We start from the raw sequence: 21,926 nt of genomic DNA on the forward strand, positions 1-21,926 counted from the left end.
AAACAATAATTTGTTATTTATTGTAATTCCTAGTTCTTTTAGAATAGTAAGTAATGGCTAATGAATGCACAAAGCAGACTTTATCAGAATTCATTTAATTGTATTTATTTTTTCATAACCAACACAATATATTTTATATTAAATTACAACTTAATATAAGTAACGTATACATTATATATCCAAAATATATTTGTCTTGAAACAAAGTAATCTTTTTAATAAGGATTAACAAGTTATACTTCTTTTCTTTAACAAGTTATACTAGTAACAACACCATCCGTATATCAACAATACCACCATTCTTGTGCAAGTTAGCTTTAAATCACCTAAATATCTTCTTCTCCGCTTTCGTTTTTTCCACAAGTTGTAACCTGTAGCAAATATCGACGGAGAAAAATACTGCTTTCGTGATTTTCTAAATATTAAGTCGCTTAGAAAACATCTCCAGAAACACGAACAGCCTAACAGGTGTTTACTGCAAATGTTTCTCACCATAACCTCGTTGAAAGTGTTCCAAAACCCGTTGCTTCAGCTGTGACTTATGAATTGGTGTACACGTTGTTCCAAATTTTAATGTAGAAACTTATGAAGGATCAACCAATGATCAGCCTTTCCAAGATTTGATGTAGAAGTTTATGAAAGAACAGTTGGAAAAGACGTTATGCAAGTTTTATTCTTTTTAAAACCAAACTTGAATAGCAGGCCAGATATACAAGAGTGCATGATCAGAATATTGTCGATTACATAAGGAACTTGTTGGTTGTGGATAGATGGATATTCTGAAGGAAAATGTATTACAAAAATTGTAGCCTTTACATTTACCCTTTGAGAATATTCTCATCTTCTATGTCCTTCCACTCAGGCACCAACTCATCTATAGCCTGAAACCAAATATACTCAATAAGAAATTGTCCATAAATTGTAAAGGAAGTCAAAACCAATCTTAAAGCTACAAACTCACTCACTCACTCACACACACATATATATATATATATATATATATATATATATATATATATATATATATATATATAATGTAAGATGTCTCGAAAGTCCCTTGACATAGGGTAACACTGTTATTATCAGAGTTTTAACAAAACGTAAGAGGGAAAACTATTTCCAAATATGATATTTTCAATCTACAGTGAAAAGATCTTTTAAATGGGACGAGCCGTTTGGGCTGTACACTCTTTATGCACCCAACGTTAAACGAAACTTCAACGTTGCCATTTACCTGGACCCACAACATAAGTGAATGAAGTTACTGTCTTTTACGCTAACATGTCGACGGAGAGCCCCCCTTTCAAACAGTAAATTCATTCACTTATGTTGTGGGTCTAGGTTAATGCCAACGTTGCATTTTCGTTTAACATTGGGCGCATAAAGAGTGTACAGCCAAAACGGCTCGTCCAATTAAAAAAAAAAAATCCTTCACTTTAGAGTGAAAACATCATATTTGTAGATGTTTTTTACTCTTACATTTTGTTGTAACTCTGATAATAACAGTGTTACCCTATGTCAGGGGACTTTTGAGACACCATATATATATATAAAGTGTTAATGAACAGGTGACTCCTCACATGAAAGTAAGTGTGGTCGAAAGAGCATAGTTTCGGAGTTATAAGCTACCGAAAACGCGAAAAAATTAACTTCAAAGTTCCGCAGCTCCACTCCTATGGAGCATATTTCAATTGGATGCAAACCAACAATACTACAATATAGCAAACATGAAAAAGTAACAAAATTTGAAGGTTTTCACAATCCGAATATCTGTTTCAGAATCTTCCGGTACTTGTGCGACAATTTTTAGAGAAGCAGTTTGGGACTAGTTAAAATTTTATGAGTACTCCCAAACTGCCTGTCTAAAAATCGTTATGCAACAACTGGAGAATTCTCAAAAATGGATATTTGGATAGGGCACATACTAATGGAGCTATGGACCTTTAAAATTAATCTGGTCACTTCTTCGGCAGTCTTAACTCCGAAACTATGCACTTTTAACCGCAGATTAATTTTTTTTTAATTATAATGTGAGGAATCACTTGTTACAGTTTGTGGTCTAGTTCATTCACACGCTGTACAATGTACTGTATATATATATATATATATATATATATATATATATGGTGCGTCATTTATAAACTCCAATGATTACAACGGGAAGACCAAAAGAGAGGAAGAGGAGCGAAACTTCGTAGGATGCAAGTAGGGGGAGGGGGACACATTAATCTGTATTAGGCATCAACATCCAGTGAACAGGGATGTCAACCCCATATAAAATTAGTTTTTTTTTAAATAACACCACATTAGGTTATTACAAATTTAAAATCTGCATTTAAAGAGAAAACAAACAATGCCAAACTTATTGTTCAATGTTGCAAACCAACAATACTACAATATAGCAAACATGAAAAAGTAACAAAATTTGAAGGTTTTCACAATAGTAATAACGCAAATAAGACAGACGGGGCAAGGCATATCGAATGTACCTTTTGGTAAAATACTACCATGAAGATTTGACGTATTTCGAAGAGATAGGAACAAAATTATAACAAACTGAAAATTTGACTTTTCAAAGGCTTTATTTTGGAAAGTTTAATATGTAACTATCACATTTAATTACGTACATTGCTTTCGAAAAACATTAAAACCATAATAACTTTATTGTTCTTTGATATCTCAAACCGTTCGAGAGATAATTTTCGAGAACAACATTTTGAAAAAGTTCAATTTTTAATTTGTTACAATATTGTACGTATCAATATGTCAAGTATTGAGTGTACTGTTTGACACTAAGGTACATTCGATAAGCTTGCCTCGTATCATTTCTATTGTAGAAGCCTTCAAAGTTTTTTCTTCTTTCCATGAAAATGAAATCTTAAGTTTTACGTCCCACGTTTATGCCAGTTAGGCTAAAGGAGATGGTGATGATGAGAAATGAATGAAATGGTGGAATGAAGAAAGTGGGAGGAAACGGGAGAACCCCGAGAAAACCTATGAGTACGATGTTTGTCCACCACAAAGTCCACACGGCGCGAGGTGGGATCGAACCAGGGACCCTAAGCACCGGAGGTGAACGCTCTACCACTGACCAACCGCGCCCTCTTTTTTCTTTTCATGTTTGGGAAACTAGGGTTGTTAGTTTCCACCACTGAACATCAATTGTGGTATTGTTTGTTTTCTCTTTAAGCGTAGATTTGCAATTTGTAATAAGATAGTATGCAATTTGCTTTCTGAAAAACCTAACTTTATATTACACTAGCAAGACTGTTCTCCGGGTGTTGATGCTTAATATGTGTGTACCCTTATCTTCTAGTTGCTTTGTCACAGTTTCGCTTCTCTCACTTTTTTGGTTTTCCGTTTTAAGGTTGAATATTATAAATGACTCACCGTATATATAAACTAGCAATTAAAAAAGTAACTGTGCAATTGTAATTAGTAATATTAGATTTGTTCTTGCTGTTATTTATAATTCGTGACAAACTACACAATTTATGAATAGTGCCTTATAATTTCTTAAATTACCTATTGATGGGATATATTGTATATACAAACAAGTAGTACTGCCACGTGTACACCACGTGAAGGAGTTTGGTTTGTATGCTATAATATTTTTTTTCAATATTACAATCGAAAATTATTGTAATTTCTACCTCTCCTTTTCTTCGTATATATTAGAAATAGAAAATACTATTGAGACGCTAAATTTATTGCAGAAAACCGCTTCCTGCCATCTATTACCGTTTCAATTCTATAGCGATCAACGTTAAAACCGGAAGTGGTTGATCTTTGCAACTTCCGGTTTGAATACGGTTTCAAGATAAAAAATGGGTTCTTATTCTTGCAATACTAAATTGATTGTGTAAAGCTGCTTCTCGATATACCTAAGTGTTTGCTCTACGTAGATTAATATTAAAACCGGAAGTAGTAAATTTCCCCCACCTCCGGTTATAGTAAGGAAGTACAGTTAAGGATGCTATATTTTAGTTATTAAAATACTCGCCTCCTAGTGTTAATAACTTCACCGATATTTCGTAATCACTATCAGGATTCCTTCAACGGGGCTGTGGCTCGTTATTATGAATATAAGACCACATGGTCCGTTTCTTAGAACAGTAAAATAAAAGTTTTTTCCAAGTTTTATATCAAATAAGGAGTGAATAATTGGTTTGTACACGCCAGTAATATAACTATGTACATTTATTGAAATAAAAATATTAACTCATTACTTATACTATTTCTTATTGATAAAATTAGATGATACCATCTCATCCTTATCCAAATTCCCTTTATCTGTGTTAAACCTGGAATTTTTTGTTCAGATGAAGCAGAATACATTCTCCCACTTCTTACTTTTCAAGGCCTGGAAACTAGCTAATTATACAAATTTGTAATTTCATAAATGAAAGTAAATATTATTATTTTTACCTTTACGTGAAAAAAGGAGAATCTTTGTTGGCTTTCGTATTTTATGAGTCTCCACGTTCCAGCTGTGTCTTTCTTCCTCGCAGTTGATGTTACTACAGGAAAATGTCTTCTCAATAAAGTAAAAAGGACTGTGCTTCTTGTATCTGGAAGAAAAGAATAAGCATTCAGCATCCCTTTCAAACTTAAGAAAATAAACTGTGAAACATTCATTATCGTTCTCTTTTAGTATAAGGCATCACCTTGGAAATACTTGTTACGTTACATAATCAAATTTACAGCCACTGTGTCGCTATTTTAAACCATAAGTTACTCGGTAGTATGTGTTATCATGCTAATAAAAAAAAAAAGCGAAGACTTCCCACGAATAAACTTTATTTCCAAGGCATATTCACAAGTAGTAAGACACTGTAAATATATATTTTGAACATATGTCACCATGCTCGTCAAGGCAATTATTCCAGGGGTACAAAGCATGGTAACTACATTAAAAAAAAAAAAAAAAAAAAAAAAAAAAAAAAAACACCTGGGTCAAGTCACTGAAGCAATGTCACGATTGCCTGCTCCATTTCCGAGACAAAGCATGCTCTTCTGACCCTAAAAGGCCCAGTTATTTTCCATTTTAAACTAGAACTATGACAGTTTAACACTGCTCAGCTAAAAAGGATTGACTCGTAACCTGTTTTGTAATCAATAATAAGTCAATGACCTATAAAACATGTCCTGAGGTCTTGTATTTACTTTCTTAGCAGTTGAGTTACCATGAGAAAAGTGCTACCTTGAACTACTGTAACTGAGCTTCTCCCGCTGAAGGTACTACCTTGAGAAACTATGGTGGAAAATAGCAAACTCTATACCAAAAATGTACATACTTGCAAATCCACGCTATTAGATACATTCTAAATAAAAATTACATACTGCTCTTGGAATAATAAACATTTCTGACCAGTGTATATACACTTATTTATTAAAAACTAAATTAACTTAACGTTGTCTTCATCAAACACTAACTGAAAGAGATATTCAGAGCATAGACATTTATATTATAGAAACTGTTACATTGTATTTTAGTTTTAATAAATAAGTGTATATACTCTGGTCAGAAGTGTTAATTATTCATTGAGTTCCAGAATCACGAAGGATAGAGATACTGCTCTTGATGGCGCAAAGTGTAGTTTTTTTTTTTAAATTATTTTGATATTTCAAAAGAAATGAAATCTGAGTTTTACGTTCCATGGAACTGCGTATAGGCTAAAGCAGAAATCGATTATGGAAATGAATGAAAAAAATGAAATGAAATCTTTGAGTTTTACGTCCCACGGTTATGCCGGTTAGGCTAAAGGAGACGGTGATGATGAGTAATGAATGAAATGGTGGAATGAAGAAAGTGGGAGGAAACGGGAGAACCCCGAGAAAACCCACGCACACGGTGTTTGTCCACCACAAAGTTCACTTGGCGGGGGCTGGGATCGAACCCGGGACCCCAAGCACCAGAGGTGAACGCTCTACCACTGAGCCACCGCGGCCCCCCTGGAAATGAATGAAGAGGAGGAATGAAGAAAGTGGAGGGAAATAGAATAACCCCGAGAAAACCTCTTCACACAGTGTTAGTCCACCACAATTTTCAATAGGCGCGTACTGGTATCGGAACAAGGGCCCCACGCACCACAGATGAACGCTCTAATACTGATCAACCGTAGTCCCTTTTTGATATTTTAAGAATGTCTTATAACAAGAAAGAAGAAAACAAGAAAAGCAGCAGCGACAGAAAGCTATTTACGAAGATACCAAAGAGGGTGGAAATAATTTCAAATAAAACTAAACTGATGTGACTTTCTTCAAGATAGACTGCAGCTTAGTATAAAGAGAAACAAACTTTGTCCTAGGCTTTTGAGTAGGAGATGAAGAAATCGAACCTTCTATCGATAAATAACATTAAATTCAAATAAGCCACAATAAAAGAAACAACTGAGCAATGGTAGTTCTCGAGGAAAGTCACAATGTTAAAAATAAACGTTTTATTGGTATAAACTAAGGAAGTTGATCGACATTTCATTGTTAGCGTATTATACAAAGATTAGTAAGATACATTAAGTTTTCTTCTATTAGACGGTAGTGATAAAATGGCAATTCTTTCCGATATGACTTTCCTCAAGAGATGATATGGATATCTAAAGATTAACGTGGAATATTTCAGTCACACCTCACAAATGCCGGAATGGAATCTTCTGTACAGCCAGTGAATATTCTATATTCTCTACACTTCGACTTACCCAAATGACGCAGCACAGAATATAATATTAACAATAGTAATTAACACTATTGTATCAAACACACTGAAATAAATCAATTTGTATTCCTGCAATTCTGCTATTACAACAATATATTACATTTATTTGCTGAAAACGAAGCAAAGGCAAACACATTCTCCTTATGGGGAAAAAATATCAACACTAACCTGAATTAAGATTTTCTCTTTTCAGTACTGTTGTTAAATATAGTGTCTCTGGCAAACTTCTAGGTTTCTTTACCAAAATTTCCTCCACTTTTGTGTTCAGGTTTAGCCACTTCTCTAAGAGACGTAATACTTTGTATTTATGTGTGAAATCAATCTCAATCTATCAGAAAAATGAAGGAGTAAATACATATGTTTATTTCAAGAACCATTATTTTTCGTAGCAAAATATTTAAATTTCAGTGGGCTAGGTAACAAATAGGCATCGAATAGTTATGCATTTTCCATGTTTCTTATGCAAATGCATATTTATCGTATTTTACGAGACTGCATATTTTATAGCATCTGTTTTTCTTCCAATGCACATTCAATGGTATCTGCTGCAAAGACCATAATTTGTAAGTGAACATGGAAATATAACTCATTTATCGATGATTTTTTTAACAAAATTGCCCCTGCTAGGACGGAAATTCTATTTTTGCACAGATTTTCTATCTTGTTGAGTGATCAGAAATCTGCTACGAAATGTCACTGACCAAATTCCTTGAAATGGAATCCAGTTGAAACAGGGGTCACCTTTATCTATTGATGATAACACTCCAGCAGTTTTGAAGAGACAAGTAAGCTGGTTATGTGTTATCTATGATTGCAGTTCGGCATACCAAACAGAAAAGAGGACATATTTGCATGCATATTTTGAGGTTTTTAGTGCATGACTATCCGAAGCCTTGTAATAAAACATTTTGTATTATGTATTACTAATCTAACATTTTTCCACATCTTTTCTTTCAATATCCCTGTTCTGCGCCTAAACAGTTTTTAAAATATTATACAACCTTTTTAATTTTGCACTCTAATCACGCATAGAGCCGGATTTTATGAGGAAAACGGAAATGTTAGCTTTTTTGACCATTATATGTTTTCCTTATTCAAGTACGACCTTCATTTACATGTACTAAATTGTGAAACGAAAGAAGTACCTTTAGAACATACACTACTTTTTAATCCTAAGTACCTTTACAACATACACTACTTTCGAATCCTATTCCGTCTGCCGCTGGTTGTCTTTATTGGCTATTGAACCGGTGTCTTAGTATACTAGAGCCGCTACCTCTCTGGCTCCGACAGTTCTGCACGTGGCCAAAACAATGTTGCCAATTTGTCGTGGGTTTAACCGTATACAGGTACACTAAGAATAAACAGAAAAAGCAAGCGAATTTAATCGAAATGAATTGCTTAAGAAATCCTGAATTTTCATGGCTTTTTTAAACTTTCCGTGTAAGAAAACTATACAAAGTTTTTTTTTTTTTTTTTTTTTTTTTTTTTTTTTTTGCCTGGAGTAACCAAAACTGCAGGAGAATTAAGTTCTTCGGAACATTTTTAGTTTGTTATGTTCTAAACAGTGGATGTTCCCACACGCAAGACATCAGCAACTCTGTTCACCACACTGGTCACAGGAAGAAGAGGACCTCCATTATCGCGCTAGTTCTCGAAATATTCACGAAGTCTGCATATAAATTCTCGGTTTTGTCCTTTATACACTCCTATTTTCTTTGGCTTCGGTTCTGAAGAACTAACCATTGTCACCAATTAAATACAACAATATTCTTAAGAGCACACCCAAAACGGAAAGGAAACAACTCAAAGTTGCAATAATCGAATACAATCTCAAAGTACTTTTCACTCAACTATGCACAAACGAAAGGAAGAAGAAAGAGTGGCAACAACGTCTGCTTTCCGTGTCAACGCGGTGACAGCTCGGTCACTCATTGGGCCTTGTAGGGGGCGGGGGAGTGTCAGTGTAGTATAAACCCTCGATTTCTTTTTCGCATAGCCGTCAGAGCCAGGGATACAGCGGCTACAGTATAGTGGCCAGCATGTGCAAGTTGTGCAATATTCGTTGCCTAACCAATATCAAGTTCCTGCAAAACTTGTCATGTGTAGTACGGATTCAAGAAATTCAAAAAGGCAGACAAAAAAGCATTATCTCCAATCAAGAAATACTTTATTATCAATTTCAGATACTTTATTAAATTCTAATATAAGTTTATTACTCAATGTTAGAGCCATTAACGGCCATGTACATAACGTTATTTTAACAGTAGTAGCATTCGAAAATGTAAAACTATGCAATATTAGGAGTTATACCGCTGAACACTAGTTCACCGATTAAATTACACATGAAAATGAAATCATTAAGCTTTACATCGCATGGTTATGCCAGTTAGGTTAAAGGACACTACGATGATGAGAAATGAATGGAGGGGCCCCGCGTAGCGTAGTCGCTAACGCTCTCGCCTTCGGTGCGAGCGGTCCCGGGTTCGATTCCCGGTGGGGTCACTCGGTCGAAAAAGTGTAACACGCTTTTTCAGGCCAGCCACCCTGAATGAGGTTTTCCTGGGTTTTCCTCATTCACACCAGGCAAATGCCGGGGTGGTACCTAACTTATAGGTCCCAGGCCGCCTCCTTCCCTCCCCAATCCTTTCTTCCTTCCCTTTCCCCGGATTGTGTGCTCGCCGAGGGACGTCATCCCTCAAATCGTGACGGGCTAAATGGCCTTAGATGCCGAAAGCCCAGAAATCTAAATCCTAAATCCCTAGAAATGAATGGAATGATGGGAAGAATAGTGGGAGGAAACGGGAGAACCATGAGAAAACCCACACATGGTGCTTCTCCACCACAAAGTTCACATGGTGCGAGTTGGGACCGAACCAGGGACTCAATGCACCAGAAGTGAATGCTCTATTACTGATCAACGGTAGCCCTTTTGATATTTTAAGAATGTCCTTTAACAAGAAAGAAAAAAACAAGAAAAAAATGAAATGAAATCTTTGAGTTTTACGTCCCGCGGTTATGCCGGTTAGGCTAAAGGAGACGGTGGTGATGAGAGATGAATGAAATGGTGGAATGAAGAAAGTGGGAGGAAACGGGAGAACCCCGAGAAAACCCACGAGCACGGTGTTTGTCCACCACAAAGTTCACTTGGCGGGGGCTGGGATCGAACCCGGGACCCCAAGCACCAGAGGTGAACGCCCTACCACTGAGCCACCGCGCCCAAAAAAAAAAAAAGTGACGAGAGAAAATTACGTACAAAGATACCACACAGGGTCGAAATAATTTCAAATAAAACTAAACTGATGTGTCCTTAGTATAAAGAAAAACAAACTTTTTCCCAGGCTTCTGAGTAGGAGGTAAAGAAATCGAACTTTCTATCGATAAATAACATTAAATTCAAATAAGCTACAATAAAAGAAACAATTGAGCATTGGTTGTTCTCGAGGGAAGTCAGAATATTAAAAATAAACGTTTCATTGGCATAAGCTAAGGAAGTTGATAGACAATTCATTGTTAATGTATTATACTAAGACTAGTACGGTACATTAAGTTTTCATCTATTGGACGGTGGTGATAAAATGGCAATTCCTTCCGATGCGACTTCGCTCAAGAGCGGCCACTGGAGTTTTAAATTCCTCTTGTACATGTAAAAAATGAAAAGAAATCTTTAAGTTTAACGTCCCACGATTATGCCGGTTAGGCTACAGGAGACGGTGATAATGAGAAATGAGTGGATAGGGTGGAATGAAGAAAGTGGGAGGAAACGGGAGAACCCCGAGAAAACCCACGAGCACGGTGTGTCCACCACAAAGTCCACATGGCGCGAGCTGGGATCGAACCAGGGACCCCAAGCACCGGAGGTGAACGCTCTACCACTGAGCCACCGCGCCCCCTCTTGTACATGTAAGTTCACGATCCTCGTTTATTTGTATACCTACCATCGCTGACGCGCCTGCTCCCTACGGATACACCCCTCCCAACTGCTCGAATATCCCTCTACCCTTCTGCCCTGAATCGGTTAAATAGAGGTCGTGCTTTTTAGTGGCCACCTAGCACAATTTGGTTCATCTTTTATTTACGGAAGTTTTTTTATGTCCTACTATATTTATACATGTCCTACTATATTTATACTGAGCCTTCCTCAAGTCATCTGCATTCAGGGGTATAGGCAGAAGTTTTATCTTGGAGGGGCCCATCGCTTTTTAAGCGGGAGCAGCTACAATGTACAAAGCCAAAAAAAAAAAAAAAAAAAAGTGTTACAGGTAGTGATTTGAAACCTGAAGAAACAGGAAAATTTGGTTTCCGTCCACAAAAATAAAACACTGCTCATTTATTTATTTGCTTTTATCACCATAAATATTATGTACAAGTTAGTTTTAATTATGCGTAACCAAGAACTACTGCCAGGACCAAACGTTATACCTTTGTGCATAACTATTTCAATTTAGGATCTTTTACACACAATCTATCTACAGAAGACGGGAGGGTTCTAGAACGCATGTTCCCCTATATGGATTAGTAGCTAGATTGATTCCTTTCTGTACACCAAAGTTTGATGTTTAATCCACATAGTATTGACGAACGAGCGTTAGCGTGTGAAGGCGGGTTAGATCCCCGCTGCGGCACGTTCTTTCCTGTCTTTATTACAGCTAAATGAGAACGAGGACCTGTGTTCTAGAATCTTGCCCATAAACTGATTTTTTTTTTTTTATTTCACTTAATTTCCTGACAAAAATATTTATTCATTATTCGTGACCAAAATAAAAACACCATAATTATTTTACTAACAGTTATATCTCGCTTCCTGTTTTACATCAAGTTGTGCAAAAAAAAAAAAAAAACAAAAAAAAAACGAATGAGATCCGAACTGAGAAACGGAATAAAAACATCGTTTTTCACCAAATTTTCCAGTTGATAAAAATGTATTCTAAACCACTAGTTACAGCATATAAAAAATATAATGTACTTACAAATCAGTTTAGCACCATTATTTAGGCCTAATGGTAGTATTTACAGTAGCTTTTTAAAATGGTGATATTTTTCCATCAGTAAGAATCGGTAAACTTTGTTATTTTTAAATGACTGAAACGAAGTAATCTAATGGCAATGTTTTAAAAGTTTGGTATTTGGATGCTCAGGAAATCATCTGGGGGACTGGCCCCGACGGAACTCCTATGACTACACCCTTGCTGCATGCACTATCTAGTAAGCTCCTCATTTAGTGCATGCTCTGTTAAAAGAAATACAAAACTTTATTCTGACCTGAAAATGTAAGAAATGTGTCAAAATTTGGTAGAACCGTGTGCTCGAGTAATGCTGAGTATCAAGTTTTCTTTTATTAGACACTAGTAATAAAATGGTAATCCTTTCCGGTGTGACTTCCCTCAAGAACCGCCACTGGAGCTTTAATCCCTCCTGCACTCTGGTGATGAGACGGGGTCCTGAAAATTAACGTGGACTCATTGTTCGTAGTTTCAGTGAAATTTTCCTAATCTAGGAAAATTTCAAAAGTAAATTTAGCGAAAAGGGAAATTTTATGATAAAACGTCAAAATCTACGGCAATTCTCGCACTGACTTATTAAACAATATAAATGTTTAGTTGTTGACTTGAGTTTATCGTCCCTTTGCGTAGCGAGGCTATATGAGACGGGACCTACTGATTAACGGGGAAGGTTCTAGATTACTGGTCCCCCATGTAGGTTAGTAGCTGGGTTGGTTTCTTTCTCTACTAAAGTTTACACATTTAATCTACACAGTATTGCCGAGCGAGCGTTAGCGAATGAAGGCGGGTTAGAGCCCCGCAGGGTACGTTGTTTTCTGCCTTTATTATTGCTCAATGGGAAGGGGGACCAGTAATCTAGAACGTTGCCGATTAACGTGGAATCCGAACCACATGAGCTCCCGCCGGGAATCGAACCCGGATCTCCCACGCCAAAGGCACGTACGAAAACAGTTTAGCCAAGAAGGAGCTCAATATAAATGTTCCATTTTATCTTTGTTCTTCAGAAATAAACCAATGCAATAGCCAGAGTTTAGTGTGTACTCAAAGTAGCATAATTTGCGTCAATTGATGACTGGATGTTTTTTTTTCTTTTTTGTTTAAAAAAGTTAGAAACGAAAAGGAAATGAATAAAATAAATGTAGTTCATACTTCCTTCAATATATTGTCTAACTAAATTAATCTTACAACATACCGTGCATCATAGGAATTAAACACTCAACAATCTAGGGAAAGAGCGCTTCATGGCTAACGGTTAGCGTATTCGCCCTTGGCGTGGGAGACCTGGGATCGATTTCCGGCGCATGCTGATGTGGTTCCATGTTAATGAGTAGGTCCACGTCTCATATAACCTCGCTGCTAAACGGGACGTTAAACTTAAAATCAACTCAATCCACAAACTAGGGAAAATTTGACACGAAAAGGGAAAATTCTGTTTCAGCCAAGGAAAATTTTCTTAAGAGAACCTACGAACACTATGTGGGATACGAACTATGTGAGCTCCAACCTGAGTTACCCACAAAAAAAGTTACATACGCTAAACACACACCCACGAAGGAACATTTTGAGTTCCTTGGGGCATTACTCGAGCAGACAGTTCTACCAAATTTTCACACATTTCTTACATCTTCAGGTTAGGTTAGAGGTTTGTGTTTCTTTTAGCAGGGAATGCACTAAATGAGTAGCTCCATTACTACTTGCAGACTCACTTTACGGTGTCTGACTGTAAATAGTGTGGATGTATCGCATAAAAACTAAAGTGCATAAACCATGAACCAAAAACCAGGCGCTCACTAAAAACCAAGAATGTTATTTAACCGAGTCAGAGCAGGAGCGCAGCACCAGGCCCGACGGTAGCGAAGGGTGCGTCAGCGAATGGGGTATACGCATAAACGAAGGTAGTAGAAGAGCACACTTACACATACAAAACTTACACTATCACTCAAAATTCAACTCAATACGCTGTACACTAATAGTAATTACTTCTATTCACACTCTCATTCCTTTATGAAAAATATTTCACACTGTATTTTACATATGAATTTTCTATTTGGTATAGGGCTAACCCGTTTGCTCGAGCAATCCTTTCACTGGGGCTATATAGCTAGAATAACCCGGATTCTACGTAGAGTCGCTCGAACGTGAGATTCTTAGCTCGAACCTGTAGTCTTCCCGTACCCGTCTCACAGCAACATTTAGGCAAGAGCCCAGATATCTACATTTAGTTATAATAATAGAAGATAACATGCCCTGAGAAGTTTTAACCTGCCTTCACTCGCTATCGCTCGCTCAGCAATACCATGTGAATTGAGTATTGATAAAGGTAACTCTTTACTTTGGGCAAGACAGTGATATACTGTCAGTACATACTATTGCCAAGCGAGCGTCAGCGAATGAAGGCGTGTTAGCGCCCCGCTGGGCACGTTGTTTTACGTCTTTCCTTCTTGGAAACTGTAATTATAATTGCGGGAACCGGTTCAGATTCATTGCTTATTGTCACTGCCTTGCCCAAAGTAAAGACTTGCCCTGATAAAGAAAGGAACCAAACTGGATACTAACCTGCCATGGGGGTGAGCATTCTATAACCTTCCCCAATATTTATTCTGTGAAATTTACTTCGTATAGTATAATGAGTTGCTATAGTAACATTTTCCAACTTTTATCTCCTAATATGCAATTACCCAAAAGCCCAACCTTCACCACAAATTTTCCTGTCAGTTAACTCTAAATGCATCCCTGAACCTTTATTCCATTATATAACTTAGGCAGATGTTGAGGCTGGAAATGGTAACAACCTATGCCTGCTCCGTTCATTATAGGGTGCACAATACAGCTTCCCCACTAAGAAACACTTTCTAAAGCACTAAGAGTGTACTTGGCACATGAATATAAGTATGTTCTCCTAAAACAGGAGAGTACGACAAGCTGTACTTTAATATACGGCTGAGATAATATGAATTATTTTCACTGTTTTAGAAATTGAATTACTCCATTACATAAAACTCTATCATAATTTCGTTTTTGTAAAATATTAAACCTACCTTTAAATAAATCTATCATATCTTCGAGTTCCTATTTCGCAGGAAATTAGCTCTCGAAAACGAAAAACAAACTTTCTTCATAAACACTTATACGAAAAAATAAATAAAAATGGCGGACGAAGTTTATGCTGATTCTAATGTGATTGTGCGCATGCGTAAACATGGAATAGCTGAAACAACTATACTTTTCTTTTAATGGAACTATAAAGATGATCCTTATGACAATAAAATCGTTAACTATATAATATTTTTCATACAGCACATATGAAATTTCTCGTATCATTCTGGTAACATAGCAAATAAGATTAATATTTTTTATGTCACCACAATTATATTTCCAACGACAATGCCAATTTTAACTATATTTTTATGGTTCTCAAAACCTTACTCGTTTTTAGAGTGAAGAACCTCGAGATTACTGGTCGAGCGCCTTGACTACTGAACCACGATCACTACGCGGTAAATGATTCGTCTTTAGTCTGGTTACGTTGGATTACTTTGCCTCCGCTTTCCAAGTTGTATGTTATATTTTTTTTGTTTCAAAACGTCTTTCGTATTTCTTTTATGATGATATAAGTGAATATTTTCCGGCAAAGTTTATATTAATAATTAGAGTTATTCTTAAAACTTTGGTTCACAACTTTGTTTTTTCTCCACACGAAACTTCAAATATGACAGATTTAATTCTCGTATTCTGCATTTGTCTCAAAGAAGTCGCGATGGCAGATCAATAATTTATGTCCGCCACGATACATAGCAGCTTTAAAAGAATGAAAATTACAGCAAAAACTAAACACTTAGACCAAGCGCGCACACGGAACTTTTTGTCGGGAGTGTCCAGGCTTTAAAGGGATATCTAATACATCAACTCACTACGTCTATGTAGTATTGAACGGGTATTGTTCTGCACTCCAAAAGACGATAAGTAATTGTAAAATTCTTCGACCTCTGTTTTCACAAAACAACGGTAGGATTAAATTGTTTTTTATAAGAAAAGAATTCTACAGATGAAGTGTAAGATCAAATTTTCATCCTACATCAATAATTTTTCATGATAAACAAGTATAGTTTTATTTAGAAAGTGTACAAATGTATGTTGAGTTAGCAATGTTTTTAGAATGAGGTCCGGACTCGGACAATTCTGTGTTGTGCTATTTTTCAATTAGTATTGACACCGAAAGTAGTAATTTAAACTTCTTCACGTTTTGTTACAGATTGTAGTTGACATGATATTTATCCTCCGAACATTTAATTGATTCTAGAAAACCCTTTCTTGCTTTGTATTACTGTTTTTATTTTATAGAATTATTAAGACCGGAAGTGGTTGTTTTCTGCTACTTTCGATTTGAATAGAACACGATGAGAGAAGATTGTACTTATTCTTTAAACGCTAAAGCGATTCCAAACACCTACTTCTGGCTATGTCTTATCGTTTTGCTATATGTACTTGATTAATAGTGGAACCGGAAGTTGTAGTTGATTTTGGCATTTCCGGTTTTAGTAGAGAGTTAAGAATCGAAAATGAATGTATTCTTGAGATGCATAAACGATTGCAGGAAACCACTTATGACCACTATTCACCGTTTTTTCTATGTAGTAATTAACGCTAGATCCAAATAATGGTTGATTTCTGATGGTTTGAATAGCATCTATGGTTTGAATATCAACTGCATCAACGCATTCGACTTCTTACTTTCAACTCTACGTCCTGACCATAACTGAAGGTAATTCATCAAGTACTACCTGAGATTAAGGTCCTTAAGAAAGCATATAAAGCGCTCATCATAATTTTAAAACAATTGTATCCACTCTTGCATTTGTCATAAAGCAGTAGTTCTCAATCAATGTGTGGCGACACACTACTCTGTCGTGCAGTCCAATAAGGTGTGTCGCGAAATTGAAGAACTTAAAAATCATGAAGAATTTAATAATTAGTTAAAAATTAATTTTAACCCAGGCTGTACTAGTCAATGTTTCCAGCAGCAGCAACTACTCATAAGGAGCGGAAATGAACGTGTCATCCGAACATCCGAATTAAACCTAGTCCATTTGATAAACATAACAAAGAAATATTCATGCACGAAACATTAGGTCCCATGGACAACGGAGTAAGTCCTTGGGGCCCATTAACCCTGTTAGTATAAAGAAAATTGTAGACTCCCAGACAAATAGCTATTGCATCAACACTATTGATTAGAAAGTCATGGCTTATAGTTCATTCTTTTCAGCATGAAACATGCTTTCCAGAGGTGCTGTGTATTGGCGCCCATAACGTAACTAAACAGAAAAATTGGAAGAATGTCAGGAATATTCCCTCAAAAAATTCCTCTCATCAACTTTGGGCGCCTCTGGACTGGCCCGGGGTAAAAGCACACAATCCAAATATATATCGGAAAATACTACAGAGAGCTACAAATGAATGTACCAAGTTTTGTTTTGATACACAGAACAGGTATGAGGGAAAAGGTTGTATACCAATACATTATGTTTATTCAAAACTAAACCTATGACCAGAGCTATAAAGAGAACATAATATAAAAAATATAAACTGAGTACTATTTACCCGACTATCAAGATTTATACCACATTCTCTGTAGAATGAAGCCATCGTTTTAAACAGCAACTGGGCTACAGTTGTATTGGGATAAACCCACGTTATTCACCAACACCCTCCATTCCCTTTTGTCCTTTATTCTATTCTTACTGCGTCATATTATATCTTCTCCGTTGTTTTAAGGATATACTTCCTTATCGTACACCTCATAGTATTTTTCAAGGTATATTTTAATTGAGTAGTCTTAGAACTGTCCAACTTACCAGGGTGGATGAGGGGGAAATCCTCCCCTGAAGAATTTTATATCTCCCATAATTTTTGAAGTTTCCCATGTTGAATTTCTCGGATGTGCACTTTATTCCCCCTTAAAATGTCCTTTAATTCGCAACTTGACTACTATCGGGTCGGGTGTCACTTCAGAGGACGCACAGCTTCACAACAGAGCTATTTTGGAAGACATTTTTGCGACTGATACCCATTTTTCCTCTCCACATGTCACGGAACAATATGTATGATAACTATTCACTCTAAAAACAGTACCCATGATTTTGCACAAGTATCCATGAAATAGAAGGTACTTCGCTGATGTACCTATGAGAATTCAATGTACCGAAGACTTTAGTAAGTACACACCGCATCTCAGCCTCTTACCCATGAATTAGTGGGTACATGGAAGATTCATGGGTACAGTAAATTCGTACCGAAGAATGTACCCATGACACCAAGGTAACATTAACATACGCCATATTGTGTGTTATCGGTTGATGTGTTGTTTGTGCATTATTTAAATGAAGATTAGAAAGACTCAAGCAACCAATCAAACGAGTCACATATAAAAGTAAGTGGAATATTCTGTATTTATAATTGTATTTGGATATTGTAAATGAATTAACTTGTCTAAAATATATATTATATTTCAATAGTCAAGCAGTAATTTAAGCGATAGTTCCTTTAAAACAATTTTTGATGGTTAAGCTGATTATAAAATGTAAATTTTAAATCTAGTTTTTTTTTTTTTAACATTATAATTTTCGTGACTTTATCTGAATAATATTTCGCCTTTTCCGTGGCTGCCATTAACGTATGTAGGAAAATCAAGAGTCATTTATGGAATTGAAAGTGCAAGGGTAGGTATTCCACACACATGGTTACGTGCACCTTGAACTTCACTGGTTTGTATAGGTTGTGTTTATGACTTCTGGTGCTTACGTTCAAGGGAACGTTTACTAAATCTCTGTACCTTGTGCTTGTGGAAGGACTTCGCCATGTAAGTGTTGTATCGCCGGACCAATTTTTGGAAATTTACAGAGTGAATTGGAGAATTTATTTTGGTTTGAGAGGAAGAGTGAGTGAAAGTCAGGTGAGGGGAATAGTTGAAGTTAAGAAAGTGATTTCTGTAGGCTGTATGATGTTGTAAAGGAATACTGTATGTGGAGGCGGAAATGACTGTTTGGCGGAGAAGTACACTTGTTATGATTTAGTGGCGGGAAAGACAGGGTGGTGATAGCGCGTATATGTCAAGATTGTAACATATCGTGTTTGCGTTTTATAGAATTATACAAAAATAACGAATGTCAGTTGTTGAAATTGTGCGAAAGACACAGTATACTGTTTACAAGTGGAGCTTAACTAATACGAAGTGCTATTGAAGCTAGTATCATTGCCGAAAACCATCTGTTTCACTACCAACTCGCATACCCACCATCGCCGAGACGCCTGCTTCCTTTGGACACAACCAGCACTTAGTATACATTCGGACGCCGTTAGTATCATTGCCATAAACCATCTGTTTCACTACCAACTCGCATACCCACCATCGCTGCCACGCCTGCATCCTTCGGACGCACCCAGCACTTAGTATACATTCGGATGCCGTGTTTATACGCAATTAGAGATGCAAAAAAAGCCGGCTTTTTTGAATCGATAATTTTTTTCACATAAAAAGCCGGCTTTTTTGGAAAAAAACGAGAATTTTGGAAATTTTGGCTTTTTTCATTTTCTTGATTTTTCTATCTCAATACCTTTCTTATAGTATATTCTATAGTTATATAAGAATTCCATGACCTAAATACCATATTTCGCTCTAAAGTTCACCACCACGAATTAAAGCTAACATGAAGAATGTAGTATTTGAGGGCAATTTTAGAGGGTATTTAACTTTTGAGTTATCGAAATTTTTTTCTTCTCGGGATCATTGCAGTTTGTCATCTGTGTTTCATTTCTAAGAGCTTGGTACTCTAGCTTCTAGCACAAAAGTTAAACTTACTCTTTTTCTATATATCCGTCAAAGCGTACGTTTTTCAGTATATCTGTCTAACCGTACTTTCCACATTTCTGTTATCCTGTAGCTGTGCAACGATTTAACAATAATTTTTCGGATACAACCTTGAATACTAATTTATACAAATAATCAGTAGCGGATTTAGAAACGTACTTTGCTACGGTTTTCTCTGATTATTTCGTTTTCTAAAATGTCTTTTTTTTTTTTTTTGAGGAGCTTGAAGTTTATGAGTACAGGCACTGGCGGATCCAGAATATGATCAAGGGAGGGGCTAAACCATAATTTGCCGTTTTATCCAGTGTAAAGCTGAATTGAAGCCCATTTTATCCAATGTAAACCTGAGCGTCAAGGGGGGGCTATAGCCCCGTAGCCCCCCCTTAGATCCGCCCTGAGTACAGGCATAACTAATACTGTATTTCGTTTCGTTTATATATTTAAAGATAATTTTTCGGATACAACCTTGAAGATCATTTTATACTGAGAATCAGTGGCGGATTTAGAAAAGTATTTTGGGAGGGTTTTTTTTCTTACTAATGTTGAGTTTTTCTAAACATTATAATTTTTATTTAACGGGAGCTTAAAGTTTATGACTAAAGGCATAACTAATAGATATTTCGTTTGTTTTAGATATTCCGTAATTTTGGGGAACAGGCTTCAGTCCGAAAAACCGTTCCCTAACCTTCGCAAAATCGTCACTGCTGGTAAGTAGTGATAATAACGATTTAAAAACAATAAGAAAGGAAGTCGGCCAACTCACAGTACACGCACTATTTCTACTTCACAGATGGAATGAAGAAAAACTTTTTCAGAATGGTAGAATGCTGAGTTGAATCCCGTACTTTCCGATAGAAGCGCAAAAGCTCAACTCAGTCATGTTTATTGTGCAGTTGTACTTATCTTAACTTAAATATATTCTGTGGTTCTTTTTTTTTTTTGGTGGTGGTGGGGTGGGGAGAGTTCCATAATGATAGGGTGTGAGCCAAGAACATGGTAATGAACAAATTTTCAATTGCTGAGTTATGCAGCACCAGATAGACAGCAACCCATACCGTTTCGTTTAATTCTTCATGTATAGTCTTATGTGAAAAATCAGCTTTCCGACTTTCAAAATGGATTGTGCAGCAGAAAATCTCTAATTTCTTAAAATAGTAAAATTGTGGGTTACCATGTTCTTACCTCACACCCTTCATACGTTGAATCCCTCTTGTTAAAACAGAAAACTTGAGGACTGAGTAAACGTGATGTTGCTGATATAAAACTGTAGAATTTCAGGAATATACAAAACCAAAAGCTTATTGTGTATCATATAAATCTAAGTACTTTTCTTATGATTTATTTTAATTTTATTTTGTTCCATAAAAAGGGTATGGAATATTTTGAAGTAAAAATACTACATAGAATTTTGCTACTTATTTGAGTATTTTTTAAAAGAAGTATTTACGTTTAGGGTTGGCTGGTTTACACCATCTGTGTTTTTTCTTTTTTAAGTAAACAACTGGTTTAAACCATAATAATAATAATAATAATAATAATAATAATAATAATAATAATAATAATAATAATAACGAAAAATGCGAATCGTGTGAACTTCATGGTGATGTTTCCACACATCAAACCATCTGCATTAGTTTTATTTCCTTTTCACCTTTTAATCATGGTGTCCCATGTTCAATTCTCGATAGAACCACAACCCTTCTTTCATGCGTAAACAAAGTAGCGGTTCGGATGAAACTTTAAGCGAAAGTCTTCTTCTTGATAACCTCGGTATTACGTAAGGATGTTAAGCCTGAACATACGAAACAAAACTAAATTGTATATTTCTGCATGCCTGTTGTTTTATAAAGAAGCCAAGGTTGCTTAAATATATTGATATAAATTGGCAAAATTTATCGATTGCCTACGTAGCTTCCAACATTAGCTAGGATTGTACTTTCAATGATATGAACGTACTAAATTTGTAATTTAATACCTCAGTTTTAGCGTACTGATTATGATACGTTGACCTTTAAATTTTACATGCAAAGCAATAACAGGATTTTCCGTTATTGTTTTACATTTAGAATAATGACGGGATTTCCCCGATGGCTAGGGCGGGAGTTTCTCAATTTAAGAAATTTACTGACCGGACTTCTTTAAGCTTATGTGACCTCTTCCAGCATAACTCCGTTGTTGCATAATAACACCAAGGCGAAACAAACTTATTTCTGTCAATATGTAATATAAATACATAAAGCGAAATATCTAAACCCAAAAAAAAAAAAAACTAGTTTAAACTTCCCCCAAAAAACGGGTTTCTGCATTTTCAAAAACAACCATGGTTCTTGTCAACCCTGCTT

The 21,926-nt window shown here is 36.1% G+C and overlaps 1 long non-coding RNA gene and 1 other non-coding gene across 6 annotated transcripts; one reads left to right on the forward strand and one right to left on the reverse strand.

The window, feature by feature from the left end:
- Nucleotides 1–654: 654 nt before the first annotated feature.
- LOC145676853 (uncharacterized) lies at nucleotides 655–14,900 on the reverse strand. 5 transcript variants are annotated; one of them, XR_014129487.1, is made up of 4 exons: nucleotides 14,756–14,884; nucleotides 6,883–7,042; nucleotides 4,428–4,570; nucleotides 655–880 (listed from the first exon to the last, which is right to left on the reverse strand). It is a non-coding gene; the product is annotated as an uncharacterized LOC145676853 (long non-coding RNA). The 5 variants fall into 5 exon arrangements; XR_014129490.1 differs by lacking the exon at nucleotides 6,883–7,042 and adding an exon at nucleotides 7,908–8,068 and having other exon boundaries at nucleotides 14,756–14,850; XR_014129489.1 differs by lacking the exon at nucleotides 6,883–7,042 and adding an exon at nucleotides 7,895–8,068 and having other exon boundaries at nucleotides 14,756–14,850.
- TRNAR-UCG (transfer RNA arginine (anticodon UCG)) lies at nucleotides 9,145–9,219 on the forward strand. The gene has a single exon. It is a non-coding gene; the product is annotated as a tRNA-Arg (tRNA).
- Nucleotides 14,901–21,926: the final 7,026 nt, after the last annotated feature.

This window comes from Thermobia domestica, unplaced genomic scaffold (genome assembly GCF_964235325.1).
Source record: "Thermobia domestica unplaced genomic scaffold, izTheDome1.hap1.1 HAP1_SCAFFOLD_428, whole genome shotgun sequence".
In the NCBI taxonomy this organism is placed as follows: domain Eukaryota; kingdom Metazoa; phylum Arthropoda; class Insecta; order Zygentoma; family Lepismatidae; genus Thermobia; species Thermobia domestica.